A 17,477-nucleotide genomic window follows, 5' to 3' on the forward strand; every position below is an offset into this window, starting at 1 on the left:
GGTGTATGTAATTAATAATTAGTTGCCACTAGAAGTATATTTCCAATTGAAAAAAAATCAGTCTTGTAAGGTGAGAGATGTTTGTCTGTCTCTCGATTACCGCCCAAACTTTACCATTTATAATAATAGTTGATATATTTTAGGTTCTTAAATATTATTGTACAGAGAATTAATATTAAAAATTAAGCAAGTGATTAATAAAATGAAATGATGGTGGTAGCCTTGGAGTTTGTTAAAAAAAGTGCTCAAGCACTTCTGTGTGTTAAATATATTCTAACAGATTAAATATGGTATATGAAAAGGAAAAAGAAAAATTCCAAGCTTCCTGCCTTCTGAACAGCCAGAATCGCACTGCTCTTTCTTCAGTCGGTAAGAAGAGTAAAAATTTAGCAGTGGCCATTTCCAGTTTTCCACTACCATACAAATCCAAGTACAGTGAGGTACCAGCTCTAGGTAAAATGGAATAAGCATACTCCATTAACTCAGTGGGAAGTTCTATCAGAAGGATTAAAGTAGTCAGCTGTGACTGTGGGGAGTAGATAACAGCATCAGTGTTGAAGAAGACCAGAGTTTGAAGTACCACCAAACAAACTGTAAGTGAGTTTGCCCAACCCTCCCAGGATCCCAGTCTGAATAGAACAGAGTACTGATCTCTGACCCAGCTTTTCTCTTAAGTCAGTTTCTCCATGATTCTCCATTGTCATCCTTTGTAGGGGGTATTTGTTTGTATTTCTATGAGATTATTTAAACATCCTCGAATTTTTCATGGCTGTAACTAGTGTACTTGCTAAGATTAAGTACAGTCATATAAAATTTATTCCACATTTTTCATTCCATTTTATTAACGTAGTTTTTAATATAATTCTCTATTACCTTTTAAATGTGTTTATTGTGTGTATGTGTGAGCATGTGCATAAGCATGCCACAGTTTACATGGGGTTCAGTCAGTGGGCTGTTTTCCTGGAGTTGGTTCTGCCTTTCCACCCTGTTTTGAAGCAGGTTCTCTCTTGTTTCTGCCACTGTGCTAAAGCAGTGTCGAGTGTAACGTCTGAAGCTTCTAGCTCCTCTGTGTCCACCTTCCATCTCTCACTAGGAGTGCTGGAACTCTAGACAATGGCACTCCATCCAGCTTTTGACACAGGTTCCAGTCAGTTCTTCAGGCTGACGTGAGGGTTGCTTTTCCCCACTGAGCCCTCACTTCCTCTACTTACTTTGTGGGATACTTCAGCAGCCATGATTTTCAGGACATACCTTGCCTGTAGTTGTCATTTTTTAAAGTCAGATACACTGAAGTGTAATTTGACCGTCACATGCATTTGTACTGGGTGAATGTCTTCTATTTAACATTTTCCTTGTGTCCTTTTGTAAGCATTTCTTCCCCCAGCCCTTCCTTCATCCTTGACCATCACTGATCTTTGTGGGCTAACTCTATAGTTTTGCTTTGCTTTTCCTAGTATAATACATAAAAAGAACCATGTGGTATGGAGCTTTTTTTTTTTTTTTTTTTTTTTTTGGTTTTCCGAGACAGGGTTTCTCTTGTGTAGCTTTGCGCCTTTCCTGGATCTCACTTGGTAGCCCAGGCTGGCCTCGAACTCACAGAGATCCGCCTGCCTCTGCCTCCCGAGTGCTGGGATTAAAGGCGTGCGCCACCACCGCCCGGCATGGTATGGAGCTTTTTAAATCTGTTTTCTTTCATTTATAGTAATGCAGTTAAGATTCATCATGTTATTGATTATATCAGTAGTTCATTTTTTTTATTAATAGTATTCCAGCATTTGGATACACCACAGATTGTTTAAGCATTAGTCAGTCAAAGGGTAGTTGGGTTTTTCCAGTTTGGGGCAAATATGAATAAAAGCATAAACATTCACATGCAGGTGTTTGTATTAATATATTTCTCTTGGATAAATCCTGGGGAGACAGATTAGTTGGTTGTTTGGTAAGTATATTCTTTTTTTTTTTTTTTTTTTTTTTCGAGACAGGGTTTCTCTGTGTAGCTTTGCGCCTTTCCTGGAGCTCACTTGGTAGCCCAGGCTGGCCTCGAACTCACAGAGATCCGCCTGCCTCTGCCTCCCGAGTGCTGGGATTAAAGGCGTGCGCCACCAATGCCCGGCAATGGTAAGTATATTCTTCACTTTATAAGAAACAAATAGTTTACAAACTGCTTTCCAAAAATGGTTGTACCATTCTACATTAACATTGACAATACATGAGAGTAATTTTGTTCTCATCACCACTACATTTTGTCATTTGTAGAAGCCATATTAAACCAGGCCCTGCTACATGCCTTAGTCACAGATACTTGGGAGGTTGAAATAAGAGGATCATTCAAGCCAACTTTGGCAACCCAAGGGAACTGTTTCAAGAGCAAATCAAAAGAATAATTAACAAGAGTCACTCTAATGGATATATAGTAGAATCCATTGTGGCTTCAATATGTATTTCCATAATAATTAACTTTATTGAGCCCCTTTTGTTCATTTGCTATTATATTATTTTGGGGGGGGGCGTGAAGTATCTTTGCACATTTTTTGCCTATTTTATAAATTTGAGTATTTATTTATTGTGATAGAATTATGAGTTCCTTATATATTCAAGAAATATGTCCTTTGCCTATGTGTTTTTTCTCAATGTGTTATGTTTTTATTTTCTTAACAATGTTATTTAAAGAGAAGTTTCTAATTTTGTAAAGTCCAACTTACTAGTTATTTACTATGAATTTTCTTTGTCCTAAGAAGGCTTTGAATACACAGCAATTTCTTCTACTTATTTTCAAGCCATTCTTTATTTGTTGCCTCTAAAAAGTTTGTCAATTTTGATTAAATACACACACACACACACACACACACACACACACACACACACACAGTGTGAAAAGTAGGTACAAGGTTCATGATTTTATAGTGTGGATTATTTTGATATCATTTACAAAGCAAAACTATCCTTTCCTGATTGCATTTCCTTGAGTTTGTTAGTGAGAGTCATGTGGATAGTGGTACTGTACTGTCTGATTCCACCTGTAGTTGTCTCTGTCCCTGTAACCAGACTTAAGACAAAGCCTTTTTTATCTGCTGAGTTGGAATGATGATGTCCAGTGATTGGAAATGGTACATAATACAGTGTTTACACTTACATTTTGAGAGGTGTGTCTGTGCATTATAATATCCCCATTAGGAAAGAATACTTGCTGTACTTGGGGAATGGATTTCTTGTAATGGAGCAGATCTATGGTGGGGAGAAAACTTCTTGCCTACTGCATGCCATGTTATACTTCAAAATCCTTTTTTCCATTCACAAAAAATAGATTTGGTCTACATTAGCAAACCAATAACACAGTTTTCGTTGTAATTCATATAAAATAATAAAAGGATTAATGAAATGTGGAAGGTATGATATGGAGGCTGTGATCCAGAGAGCAATACTTCTGTCTTCAGCTCAGTTGGGAACATGTGAGGACCAAGGCTTAGCCATAGTAACTGAATGCTGATGTTGAACAAAAATGTATAAGTCTGTAAAAGTAAATTTAGAGTATATTACATGATGTTTCTGCTACTTCATATTTGAGTTGCTTTATTTACAAAACCAATACTTTATGGGCATATGTACCTCAGTGCCCTTGGTTAACTGAACCTGATTGAGCTTTTGTCCTGTCCATTAGCCAATATTCAAGTCTAGACTTCATAGGTCTTTCCAAAAACAGCTGACCCAAATTGGAAGTTAATTTTTCATTGTAAGTTCCTAGTTTTTATAGTTTCCTGGATGAGTTTCCCTAAAAGGAAGCACCTAATCCTAAAGGCTCCTGTGGCTATGATTTCCACTGAATAGCATATTGTGATTCATCAACATAATCCCTTCTAAAAGCTGTAGTTTTGGGTCAGAAAAACTGAGCTACCACACAGATGATACGGTATTTTTCACGGAGAACTGTAACCTTACCTTCATGTGGAAAGGTGAATGTTCCATACTCACCTGAATTAGATATATTTTAGGAATGAAAATGAGAAAGAGGAGTATTGAAGGGAAAAATAAAAAAACAACTGGACATCATACAGTATTGAGAAGTTACATTATCATTGTATAATCAGCAGTCAACTTGTGGATTTGATGTGACCTCAGATAACACCACCCTTTGGTGATGCTTCTGTAAAGCTGCTTCCCTACTTATCTGCATCAGTAATTATGAACTGGGACACTGACAGAGAAATCACCTCTGTATCTCTGAAACATGTAATTTCTCCCTAGGTGAGTCCACATGGAGTAACAGTGCTTTGGGGGTCATGAGGCTTATTTGACAGTCAAGAGAAATCAAAATAGTCATGTAACAACAAAACAAAAATAGTTATGTAAGCCAGGCCAGGAGGCATCTACCTGTATCTCAGAACTCATGAGGCTGACACAGGAGAATTACCTCAAAATCACTGCCATGTTGGTTTCCTGGTTTACATAGGGGAGTTCCATGACAGCCAGGGCTACCTTGGGAGAACCTGTCTCAAATAATAATATATTTTTTAAAGTAAGAAAGAAAGAAACACAACTGGGGAAATTGTAAATTGCTTACCACATAAGCATGAGTACCAGAGTTCATTCCTCAGAACCCACATTTATTAAGCTGAGGTCTACTCCTTCCTCCATGGTTTCTTCCTTCCTGCTTTGCCCAGCACCATTTGCCATATGGGGATCCTCCTCTCACCAGAGCCTCCTGCAGATTCCTGGATCTGTCCCCTGTACTATGGAAGAAAATCAGGAGTTGGAAAAGAAAGCTATAGAAGATTTGCCAAAAGAGGCAAAGCATGGGAAAATCAGAGCAGAGACCATGGGAACAGTGGGCTGCATGAAGTGTCTCCTTGATGGTACAAATAAAAGATTCATAATTAACACAATTTTGAGCATGTTGTCCTCCCACAAAGAGCAAGACTATGAACAAAAAGGGGGCAATAAGAGACTTGTCAAAAGCCAGGATCATAAAGAAATGCCAAGAAGCACAGAGGCCACGCCTATACTCACAGCCTGCAGCATTCCTGAGGCTCAATAGGCTGCTCTCCCTAAGGAAGAGCACCTCCCAGGACAAGTGCTACCCAAGACCCAGCAGGCCACATTGAGGTGTGGCAGCAGAGCCAAGCCAGGCAAGCCCAGCACTACACCTGGGTGCATGAGGACCTGTAGGTAGCATGGCTCTAACACCTGAGCATAACTTCCTCAGTAGCTCCTTTGAAAGTAGCTGTTGTTGTGGTTCACACACACATATGCACTCTCACACTCTCATATAAATGCATGGTATTTGCCATGTCATCAGAAACTGTATGTGATTATTATAAAAGATGGAGTTGTACTCTTTCATGAATAACAAAACATATTTTCTTGGGTTAGTGTGTATTTTACCCTTTAAAAAAACCTATGCATGCATTCGTGTAGCTATCAGATAGAGATAAAGTGGAATAGCCAACTTCACTTTTAACTTTTGTATTTCCACTCACAGCGGAAAGTAGTTTGTGATGACTTAAGTTGATCTGGGTTTTCAGTGAAACCACGGTGTGATTTTCTAGGGAAGATGTGAACATGGCTGGCAGAACACATGAATGATCCACTCTAAGCCTATCTTAGTGAACCAGTGAGTTTGTTTCATTCCTTACAGGAGTGTAGGGTAGGAGTTACCAACAGGAACACAGCTGAGTCACAGAGCATCCCACCCCAGCATGAGTGATAACTCAGGAAAGGATATCCCCGGAAGTCCTGCACAGCTTTGCAGCAATTTCCAAGAGAGCCTTCTCCTCAGCAAATGGGAGATGCTCAGCTCCTAAACCTATGCATTTCTTTAGCTGCTCGAGTCTCCCTCTTCCCTCCTAGAAGGAATTGTTTGATTTGGGTTAGAGGACATATGTACACATCACATACATAACCAACATAATGAATGGAATGGAGGTGAGTGTCTTTTGTCTTCACTGATCATTCATGTTTTCTCATGTCTTTCCTGCCTCCCTCCCTGCTCTTTAGTCAGAGCAGTTTCATCGGGCAAATATTTTCAGCTTTTTGTTTTATTTCATTTTGGGGCCTAAGCCTTGAACTTATGACCTTGCAAGTGCTAGGTAAGTATTCTACCAGTGAATTATAACACAAGCCCGTGTTTAGCTCTTGATTATCCAAATACTGGATAAAAAACTAGTACATATACAATCCCAATGAAAAGTAACCCAAAAGCCATTACTACTTAGCTTTGAGATGTATTTAGCAATGTTTGAATTGTTTGAACTTTATTACTTATAGTTTGCTAATGTTGCTATCAATTTGTCCAGATTGAGCATGCCTAGATTCTTTGACAGATTTAGGGGGGCGGGGGAGGCACAAGAAAACCATAGTTAACTGAGGAGCCCAGATTGGTAGAATTATTATTGAATTAAGATTTTTCTTTGAATAAGTCTCATATTAAGAGTTGTCATCATAACATCAAGTGTAAAGCCTAGCATAGTAAGATTTAGTAAATCTCAGATGAGGATTCTCATTCTTTTTTAGTCCTCCTTTTGGTCACGTCAGGGTTGGTAGAATCTGGGAGAGGTAGTCACCTCATTTTGCTCCAGCTTTTTCACTTCTCCCCGAGGAATTAGTATAATTAAACTGTGGGTGTTTTCCCAGAATGGTGTGGGTTTATAGACGATTCAGCTCCCTGCACCATATGGAGCAGCTCCCTGCAGGCAAGGACATAACCCAGAAACCCTTTAGGAATGAAGATCTCATCTTTTTAAATTCAGGGAGAATACACATTCCTTTCAGTAGAATATAATATTCCATGGTGATACAAACATCTAAAATAAGAAAGGTATTTAGTGCTGGGCAATGGTAGCACATGCCTTTAATCCCAACACTTGGGAGGAAGAAGCAGGTGGATATCTGAGTTTGAGGCCAGCCTGTTCTACAGAGCAGGTTTCAGGATACCAAAGATGCACACAGAAACCCTGTTTCAAAAAAACAAAACAACCAAACAAAAAGGAATGTTATTTAGCATGCTGCCTCATCTTAATGTCCTTGGATTCCCTACACCCTTACTTGTGGTGGGCATGTGACTACATATGAGTATGGGTTTGTGTGCTTTTCAGAGGAGAATATTTATAAATATATTTATAAATATAATTGAACTCTTGGATGAGTCCAGAACTTGCTATTAATAACATAATTGAATTTAAGTCATAGTTTTTATGATGTTTTTTATTGTGGAAAGCACACATGAAGTGGCCATTGCTTATCATATTTTTTTTTTTCTTCACTAGGGGTTAAAGCTCTCATAGGAAGTAATTTTTTTTTTTTTTTTTTTTTTTTTTGGTTTTTCGAGACAGGGTTTCTCTGTGTAGCTTTGCGCCTTTCCTGGAACTCACTTGGTAGCCCAGGCTGGCCTCAAACTCACAGAGATCTGCCTGCCTCTGCCTCCCGAGTGCTGGGATTAAAGGCGTGCGCCACCATCGCCCGGCTAGGAAGTAATTTTTAATTTCTGAAACTTGCTAATTCCAAGCTGAGCACAGGAATGGCTGAGAAGCCTGACCTGTGCTGAAAGACTGAATGGACAAAGGGGACAGGAGAACCTTGGCCATCTGAGGTCACCAATCACCACCTCAGGCATCTGAGTGTCTGTATACTTGTCTGTTCCACACCCTGTGCTGTTTCCAAGGAAGGACCATCCTACAGGTCAACCACTGTAAACCACTGGAGAGAAATCTTAGAGTTCAGTGTTGAGCTTGCTTTACCCAGCAGGGCTGCATTAGAGGATTGTTTGACTATATGCATAGTTACTAGGTGATTGGAAGGGTCTATGCCTGAGTGAGCTAGGGGAAGGTCTTTGCTCCACCCTTTGGCATTTCTCTAAGTAGCCCTTTAGAAGAGACAAAAGAGGCTGATGGATAATGGTCCAGGCCCTCCTGAGGCTATCCTGTATTTCTATCTGTTTCTCTTCTATCCTTTTACCTCTATATTTCTACCTAATATCTCTTATCCCTCACTCCTGATGAGTTCCCTGTCATAAAAATGTGGGAGCTGGTCTCCCACAAATGGCGGCAGGAACAGGGATAGGAACTTGATGAAAGGAGTGTTGGGGGCATTGCAGGTATAAGGGGGCATGCCCGATAAGGAATTAAAAAAATAAAAGTGATGGTGTTTTATTCTTGAGAGTGAACGTTAATCAGTGGAATGCCAAAGTTGAAAAGTGAGGCTGCAGTGTTTATTTCTCTCTATCTAGGTTTCTTTCTTTTCTCCTCCTTAGTTTCTATCTATAAAAATTAGAAAAAAAATTAGGGTAAGAAGGAAAAAATAAAAGGTAGACTGTAGAAATATAGTGTTAGACAAAACATAGGATGAGATAAACAAGATAGAGGAGCTATGTCCTTGATTTTCCAACTATGAGGCTATGAATGTAAACTCCCGGGGACAAATCAGAAAAATCTATCAAAGATAAGAAAAATGAACAGAAAAAGATTCTTTTGGAAGCTTTTGGCCTGAAGACAGCTTAGTTCTAAGTTTTGTGTGGCAGAGGAAAGAATTTTCTCTGAGGTGGATGTGAACAAAACAAAACTCTCTGCTCCACCGGCAGATGCCATTACAACACTATTCAATCAAAATTAGTTTCCATTTGATCATGAAGCCAAGGTTTAGAGAACAGAAATCTTAGGAAAAACTTAGTAATGTCTCTAAAAATCTAAAAGCTTTTCAGACCTCAGATTTTTTTTTTCTCTTTCTGTAAGGGCAAAAATTAAATTAACCTGGAAGAAACATCTTATCAGAATGGGAGAATCATTTGTAACTGCCCTAGCACAGAAAAAAAAAAAAAACCCTGAAGCATTGCTAATCCTTACTGTTAGTGTTGTGTCTCCACTTCCACTTCTAACCAATAATCCAGAAGAAATCAAATGAAGGGCCAGGGAGTAAGCACCTCTGAGTTTGAGTGTGTTCTGAGGATACTATGATCCCTGCAGTCATCAGGCAGCTTCTTTAAGTGTGGATCTGAGGCAGAGATGGTGCACGACCTGGGGAAAGCTGCAAGTATAAAAAATATGGCCTACAAACAAGACCAGCAGGAGTGGTGACAGTCACCCGCCCAACTGCAAGCCCTGAGTCGGTAAGTGGGGCTATGCAGCACCGACAGCTGCAAAAAAAACTTTCTGAAAAAACTCTTTTTTTTTCAAGTCTTATTATTCCATTTCACTGACCCAATGAGGCAGGGGAGGGAAACACCCAAGGATTTTCGCTTCTGGCCACAAACACCTCTGTGAATGTAGTCAGACAGGTATAACCCACTCTGGGAACAGTGGCCAATGAAAAATCTGATTAGAGAGGTAACCCCTGTCAAACAGTAATGCAGGTGTCCTAATGCAAGCTTAGGGAAGACAAAAAAATCTCTCATGATAAAAGCAGAAGCTTGATTTTGGCAAGAATATGGACCGTGTGGACAGAAGTTTTCTTCCAGACCTGAAAGGCAGCATGGGAAATGTAATTTGTTCATAACAGTGTGATGATATAGAGAAAGGCAGCTTGGGAAATGTAGTCCATAATGTAGCTTGTAACAGCATGATGATATAGAGAAAGGCTGTTTGGGAAATATAGTCTGTAACAGAAATTCTGATACCGCACTGCCCAAAAACTCTGCACAAAATGTCATTTCTTTTCCAAGCAATATTAAAAAGCTTAGCCTTACTTCCTGAGAACTAGGAACAGGTGAACAGCTTGCCTCTCAGGGGATGATTAAAATGCTAATACCATTTGTCAACAAGCTGCTTTGAAATCCTTTAGAAAACAAGGGAAAGTGGTCCTTGCATTGGGAACTTGCTTTATGTTTGGGGGGAAATAAAGAAAAAACTTACAAGATTGAGTTGTGCAAAAAATACAATAAGGAAATATTAGCATCATTTAAAAAACTCATGGTAATCTTAAAAAATGCAGCTTTAAAAATTTAAGAAGAGGGAATTTTACCCTCAGTCATGTTTAAGAGCCACTGATAAATTAGGTTCTGACTTCAAACTCTCAAAAAAACTTTCAGAGTGATATCAAAGGTGACTATAAACTGCAAACTTTAGAAATGATTTGTGAGCCAATCGGTGGTGATTCATGCCTTTAATCTCAGCACTCAGGAGGCAGAGGCAGACAGATCTCTGTGAGTTCAAGGCCAGCCTGGGCTACAGAATGAGTTCCAGGAAAGGTGCAAAGCTACACAGAGAAGCCCTGTCTTGAAAAACCAATGAAAAGAAAAGAAAAGAAATGATTTGCATACTTCATGTCATGTTATTAGTTCTGTTTAAGAAATCCTTTCTAGGCCGGGCGGTGGTGGCGTACGCATTTAATCCCAGCACTCGGGAGGCAGAGACAGGCGGATCTCTGTGAGTTCGAGGCCAGCCTGGGCTACCAAGTGAGTTCCAGGAAAGGCGCAAAGCTACACAGAGAAACCCTGTCTCGAAACCCCCCCCCCAAAAAAAAAAGAAAGAAAGAAATCCTTTCTAGATGTTTGCTAATAGAATTTGCTTTTGAATGTAAGTTTGTAAAAAGTATAGTGATAATCATGCTACTTGTAAATATGTAAAAAGTGTAAATGGAGTTTCCTTTTAAATATAAGTTTGTAAAAAGTATAAATTCAATATCTGTCTAGTCTGGAGAAGTTAGGTAACATTAATTTTTAAAAGATAAACCAAATTGAAATAGAAGCATCTTCAAGTTTTTATTACTTTTTACCTTTAGATATATTTGAATACTTTTTATGATAGCTTAAAATATAATTTTATGATCTCAGTGGTCTCTGGAAAACTTAAGTGAAGGTGTCATAATTAGGGGTGCTTTTCTGTCTTCTTCCTAGAAGTTTCTACTCCTGTTTCTGTTTAGAAAGGGATCGGCCTCTCACAATTGAGTTAGTTTGTAAAAGTGTTTCTGTAATTAGCATGGGTTTTTGTTTACTTGAGTGGATACTTTGAAGTGATTTGAAATGACTGTTTTCTCCTGAGAATCAAAATAGTCTCTTGAAATTTTTATTGAACATCTGTTAGGAGAAAGTTTTGATCCAGGAAATGGGCTTGATGCAGCTGAGACTGCTGTAGTCACCTTAGACCCATTCCAAAAAGGATATTCCACCTTTATCATCCTCTACTCCTTTACTGGTAGGTATGGCAGCTATGGAGATCACTGTGGATGATTTGCAAACTCAGTAGGGACCTGAGTCAGAGCTGAGTTAGGGTCTGTACCCCTCCTATCAGAGGCTGTTAGTCAAAGATGGGCAACTTTCTTCTTGATAGCTTCCAACCTAAGTCAGAGTATGCCTGATGGAAAGCATATCTCCATGATGGGTAAGGAAGGACTACCTAAGACAGGCACAGTCTATCTGAGGGGTCTGGGGTTGGGGGGGGTGCTTTATTATATCAAGAAAGGGGAGTTGTGGAGGCCCACAAAGGTTTCCTAGTGAGATCTGAGCTTCCTTTACCCAGCAGGGCTGCATTAGAGGATTACATGATTACCAGGTGATTGGAAGGGTCTACACCTAGCTGAGCTAGGGGAAGGTCTTTGCTCCACCCCTTGGCATTTTTATAAATAGCCCTTTAGAAGGGACAGGAGAGGCTGGTGAATAATGATCCAGGCCCTCCCTAAGTTGTCATGTGATTCTGTTTCTCTCCCCCTCTATCCTTCTATCTCTGTATTTCTACCCAATTATCTCTTATCCCTCACTCCTAAAGAGTTCCCTGTCATAAAAATGTGGGAGCTGGTCTCCCACAATGGTCATCCATCAGAGCAAGTTTGTCATATAGAGCCTTTGTTGTGCTAGTTGATTTTTCTTTGTTTTGGTTTTGGTTTTTTATCACGTAACACAAGCTAGAGTCCTCTAGGAAGAAGGAATCTGGATTGAGAAAATGCCTGCATCAAATTGCCTGTAGCCAAGTCTTTGGAGCATTTTATTGATTAATGATTAACATGGGAGAGCCCAGCCCACTGTGAGCAGTGCCACCCTTGTTTATTTGGTCCTCCAGGTCATAGTGATTGTCACAGCAGTAAAAAGCAAACTAGGACACTTTATAAGAATGATTCACCGTAACACATGAGTTGATGTGTCCAAACCAGTTACCATTTTGGTCAGGATCACAGAGTTAGCACTTGGGCAGTGGGAAATTTCCATTTTGGTCCTGGTGCTAACAGTATTTTTTGGTCCTTGTGTGCACACACCACTTCCTCCATGGGTTCTGCCTCTTTTGTATCTAGTAAATTGTCTGTGCCCTACCATGTCCTAATTCTTGGACCTCATTAGAGCAAATCTTAAGGCTCAGGAAAGATATTAAAACAGGCCCTCAAGAGCTAGAATGTAGTTCAGTGGTAGAGCTCTTGACTGCCATGTACAGTGTCCTGGATTCCATCTCTATTATAACCAAGAAAGGGGTCTTCAAATGTATGAGTATCCATACACAAACACATACATGTTCACTATTTGATAGGAAGGGAGACAGAGAGAGTATGTATATGTGCCTGTTACTTGTGATTGAAAATAATGCATGTTAAGTGTTTCTTCTACCATTGAGCTGATATGTTATAGACAGACAGATAATAGATCCTTCATAGTAAATCAATGTTTAAAAAGCTTTCACTTACAAATGTTAACTTAAGTCATTTCCTGGGAATTTAATAAAAATTAAAATGACCCATTGTCTCCTCTGTGGTGGAAAGGCATGCTTGCATTCTCCCTCTCTCTTCTCCTCTCCACCCTCCTCCCCTCCTCTTCTCCCTTTAAGTCTTCCCTCCCTTCCCTCTCTTTGTTTGTTTGTTCACTTGTTTAACATATCACATGTTTAGCAGTTAACATAATACTAAAGGAAGTTGGCTGGGCTTGATTTTTATCCCAAATATTAAATATGTGGTGGTCATTGGTCCAATGACTAGACATACTAAGGAAGCTAATTCAAAGGTACATTCCTTTAAATTAATTAGTGTTTGAGAGACTCTGGAATAGGTAACATGTTCTTGAAAATTTCAAACTTTTTATGTGGTCCCCGCACAAGTATTATCCTGGCACCTAAAAGTATCAGTCTACACCTAAATCTTGCTCATCGGAATAATCTGGGAATTGGCCCTTTCAGGGATTCGTCAGGCCTTCAAGATTAAGGGTATCTTACCTCTTCCAGCATCTCTCAAACCTTAATTTGAATACACACCCATTGTTAAAATGATTCCTTGTCTAGTCAGATAGTATTGTGAGTCTGCATGTCTAACAGGCTCCCAAGCAGTGCCACTGCCTAGGATCACACTTTGAGTACAGAGTAACACCTGAGCTATGAGTGTCCAACAAACAGTGGTCTTGAAATGACAGGGAAGGCCCAGGATGGCTAAGGGGCCTTGGAGATCTAGTACTTAGTATGTGAATCAGCACACAGAGACATGAGAGATGCTTAGGGGAAAATTCAGCCAGCATCTAGGATGCCTGTGTGTAAGTTAGGTGTAAGTTCATTACCTAAAAGGATCCTTGGCCAGAAAGAGCTGACCTCAGGAGAAAATGCATACTAACTTACTGAGCATGCAAACACCCTATTCTTTGTCCCTTACAAATATCTTCAAGGAGCCTGGAATCTGTTAGAGAAAGAAAAGCAACCAAAATAAACTTAGCAGCATTATCAGTAGCTAAGGTATGCTCACCAATGCCAAACTGGAAACAGTGACATGTATCAGATGTGCAGCCTCTATCGATGAGGCCTGGATAGGAAAGATAAGGCAGAAGAAAGCATCTCTGAAGAGTAGAGGGTACTCAGCTATAAACTGTAGTTAGACACCAAAGGAAATCATGGACCCGTGCTTCCCTTTAGGAATGGGTCTGTCTGGCTCTCTTGCAGTCTGGCCCACCTTGCTTTGGCTATTTCCTTCACCATTGTTGAAGTTGAGATTAAATGCTTATGGAAACTTGACTGTCATCACTCAGTAGATTCTGGTATTTCTCAGCATGGTGATATACCCAGTGTCAGTTCTTCCTATAATGCATAGGAAGTTCAGCGTGTTGTACAGTGGTGAAGATCCCACTGGCACCAAAGTCAAACTAGTTTATCTCTTTAAAAATGAGTTCCAGATTAAAGAAGATGGGCACTGTTTTTAACAGTTCTGTTCATGTTGTTTTAGAAAATTGGTTTGATAATTCCTTTTTCTGAAGGTAAAATAACAGAACAAAGTATTTACAAACTCTGGAAGTGGGAATTGGAAAACAATTTAAAAATCGGTATTTACAAAGCCTGAAACTAATTTTTCCAATATGATCACCAACTACACTTGAATTCTTTGTGTCATTCACCTATAATAGTAGCCTTTAAGTAATTTGCTCCAGGAATTGCCGAGAAGCTCATATGTGGCAGAACACAAGATGCGGTGGGGTAGAAAAATCTTTCTTTTACTGACACTTTCCCATAGACTCTTAAGTCAGGATTAGGCTTTGAGCTGCACCTCACTTGAGTGGACAAGATGGTTCTTAGGCAGTGAGTCCTGTTCCTACAACTATACAAGACTTCCACCCCTAATTCATTTTACCTGAACTTGCTGGTAAATTACATGTGCTAAAGTTACTCAGTCTTTCAAGTACCATACTTGTAATAGCAGGCAGTACTTCTAAAACAGCGGTTCTCAATCTGTGGGTTGCGACTGTTTTGGGGGTTATACAACCCTTTTACATGGGTAGCCTAAGACATCTGCATAACAGTAAAATTACAGTTATGAAGTAGCCATGAAAATAATGTTGTGGTTGGGGGTCACCATAACATGAGGAACTTTATAAAAGAGTCACAGCATTAGGAAGGTTGAGAACCCCTGTTCTAAAGGAAGAGTAGAGAGGAGTAGAGAATGTTCACAGATCATACAGCCTTACAATGTCCTATAGTCCATCAGTCCATGGGCATCCTTTATAGATCTATGAAAAAGATTGATACACAGTGCTGTACTTCCCTTTCAGACTGTTTTTTGCAAAGGGCTTAGCACATTTATTCTGATAAACAAGTTTCAGACACTGGCGAGAAAGAAAAAATTACACTAGAAATTTTTGCATGATAATTATTAGGCACTTATTTCTGGAATAAGAAGTCCTCCTTAATAAAGGGCTACACACTGCCCTCTGATAGAACAGTGAATGTTCCCCAAAGTAAAAAATACACTGTTAATAGTTTGAGTATATATGCTTATGTTTGATTCACTTAGGATTCATATGTGTTCCTAGAAAGCCAAACCTGACCCCAGTTCAACCTGTGGACCACAAGAAACAGGAAATAAATTTGAATTATTTTTTTAATTTGAATTTTTTGTGAATTTTCTATATGATTACTGTATTTACATATTCCCCACCTCTTTCTCTACCCCCCACCATGTGTCCCTCTGTATTTCCTCTCAACTGACTATATCTCTCTCGGCAACCATTTATTGCCTGTAGCTGTTCATCTAAGAGTAGGGACTTGTGACATTTTTCTTATCCACATTGACATGTCAACTAATATTGTCATTAGGCAGCCCCCTCTTCTGGGATGTCACCTGAGCCTTAGGTGTAGGGGTGCATTATAGATGGACCACTTGGGATTGTGTCCCCTGTGGTTCTCCTCTGTGTTTATTACCAATTGTGGACCTCTGTAAAAAGCCCCCTACTGCATCTGTTGCATAAACAAGCTTCTTTGAGGAGAAGTGAAAATGATACTTATCTGTGGATAGAAAGATAAATATTTAGAATACAATTAAAATTCATTCGAACTTAGGAAAATGGCAAAACTAGGTTCTCCTCTAGGACCTATGACCTCTCTCCATTCATGGGTAGTTGGCTAGGTGTTTAGTACCAGGCATGAATTCTCTCCTGTTGAGCAGGCCTTCAGTCTAATTAGACAGCTGTTTATTATCCCCAAACTAAAACTGCCACTATTATACCTAGTCTTGCCAGGCTGCCATTGTTGTGGTTCATAGACTTTACAGCTGGGTGTGACTACTGAGTGCTTTTGTCCTTGGCAGCTTGTGTAGCACTTTCTTATACTATGAGATCTAGTTCTTAGGAGGAAGCTTCTAGGTCAGTTCCACCTCAGTACCCCTGTGTCCTGTGTCCAAATCATGTGATATCTTCAAAATCTGGGAGATAACCAAGGACAATGGCAATAGCCTGTGTTATTTGGAGATTCTTTTGGACTTCTGTGACCAACAACTCAAAGGGAGATGTTTCATGCCTGACATGGGCATCATTGTTAGTGTTGGTCTGTGGGGGAGCATTATCACCCTGTGAGGCTTAATCTGTTTATATACTCTGTCTCTCTGTCTAATGTTCTATGTGTATCAATCTATCTGTGAATAACTAAATTTTTAAAAAGTCTTAACAAGTAGGTTAAATATCTTCCAACAGTATATTTTACAGAAATTCTAGAAAAATAATAAATATTGGAAGTCATTTTGCCATACATTCTTTGTAATTTTAATTTTAAAAAATGTGAGAATTAGCCGGGCGGTGGTGGCGCACGCCTTTAATCCCAGCACTCGGGAGGCAGAGCCAGGCGGATCGCTGTGAGTTCGAGGCCAGCCTGGGCTACCAAGTGAGCTCCAGGAAAGGCGCAAAGCTACACAGAGAAACCCTGTCTCGAAAAACCAAAAAAAAAAAAAAAAAAAAAAAAAAAAAAAAAAAAAAAAAAAAAAAATGTGAGAATTAAAGTTGACAATGTCTTGTGACTCTAGCTATAATGAACTGCAGCTTTTGAGACTATTCTCACAGGGTTAATGTAAATATTCAAAATCAATTCATTTCAAAAGAATTACAGGAAAACCCAGTGTTTAAAAAATCCTAGACTCAATCAAGTAGGTGTTCAACCTCAGATAGTTTCATGACTTACTTTTGTTTTTACCTGTTACTAAAAGAATTTGGATTCTGTGTTTATTCAAGAATGAGAATTGAATATTTAAAATTCTCTGGCTTTTAAGAGTACAAGTGAACAGACAGCAAAACCCCAAATTAGTGTGTGTGTGTGTGTATGTGTGTGTGTGTGTGTGTGTGTGTGTGTGTTTGAGCAAAAATACATTGTTTTTATTGTTCTTCTAGTTTGTTTCAGTTTTTTTGTTTTGGTTGTTGTTTTGTTTTTTGAGAAAGGGTTTCTCTGTGTAGCCCTGGCTGTCCTGGAACTCTCTCTGTAGACCATGCTGGTCTGCAATTTACAGAGCTCCACCTGCCTCTGCCTCCTGAGTGCTAGGATTAAAGATGTATGCTACCACACCTGACTGGTGTTTGTTCAATTAAATTGAATACATTTTCCTACCTTGTTCTTGTGTGGTTGTGATAGACATATCCCATACAAAATGGTCATTAAAAGAAAAGAAAGTAGAAAAGAAGGTGTAGGATATATACATAACCCTCTCTACCCATGTTGGCTATGCTTAGTTAAACTACAAGTTGGCCATTCTCATGAATCAATTTCCTCTTGGTGTTTCTATGCGCCATTCACCAAGCAATAACACCATCAGTAGTTAATGATCCCCCGGAAGAAGCAGTTTCA

At 39.3% G+C, this 17,477-nt stretch overlaps 1 protein-coding gene and 1 pseudogene across 33 annotated transcripts in view; both read left to right on the forward strand.

Moving 5' to 3' along the window:
- Nucleotides 1–17,477, forward strand: part of Tbc1d5 (TBC1 domain family member 5) — a 453,313-nt gene that overhangs the window by 312,962 nt on the left and 122,874 nt on the right. The gene's annotated exons all lie outside the window — the stretch shown is intronic.
- On the forward strand, nt 1,502–16,631 carry LOC143269933 (protein POLR1D pseudogene; annotated as a pseudogene). The gene has a single exon (XR_013046738.1). The product of XR_013046738.1 is annotated as a protein POLR1D pseudogene (transcript).

Source organism: Peromyscus maniculatus, chromosome 21 (assembly GCF_049852395.1).
Source record: "Peromyscus maniculatus bairdii isolate BWxNUB_F1_BW_parent chromosome 21, HU_Pman_BW_mat_3.1, whole genome shotgun sequence".
Lineage (NCBI taxonomy): Eukaryota > Metazoa > Chordata > Mammalia > Rodentia > Cricetidae > Peromyscus > Peromyscus maniculatus.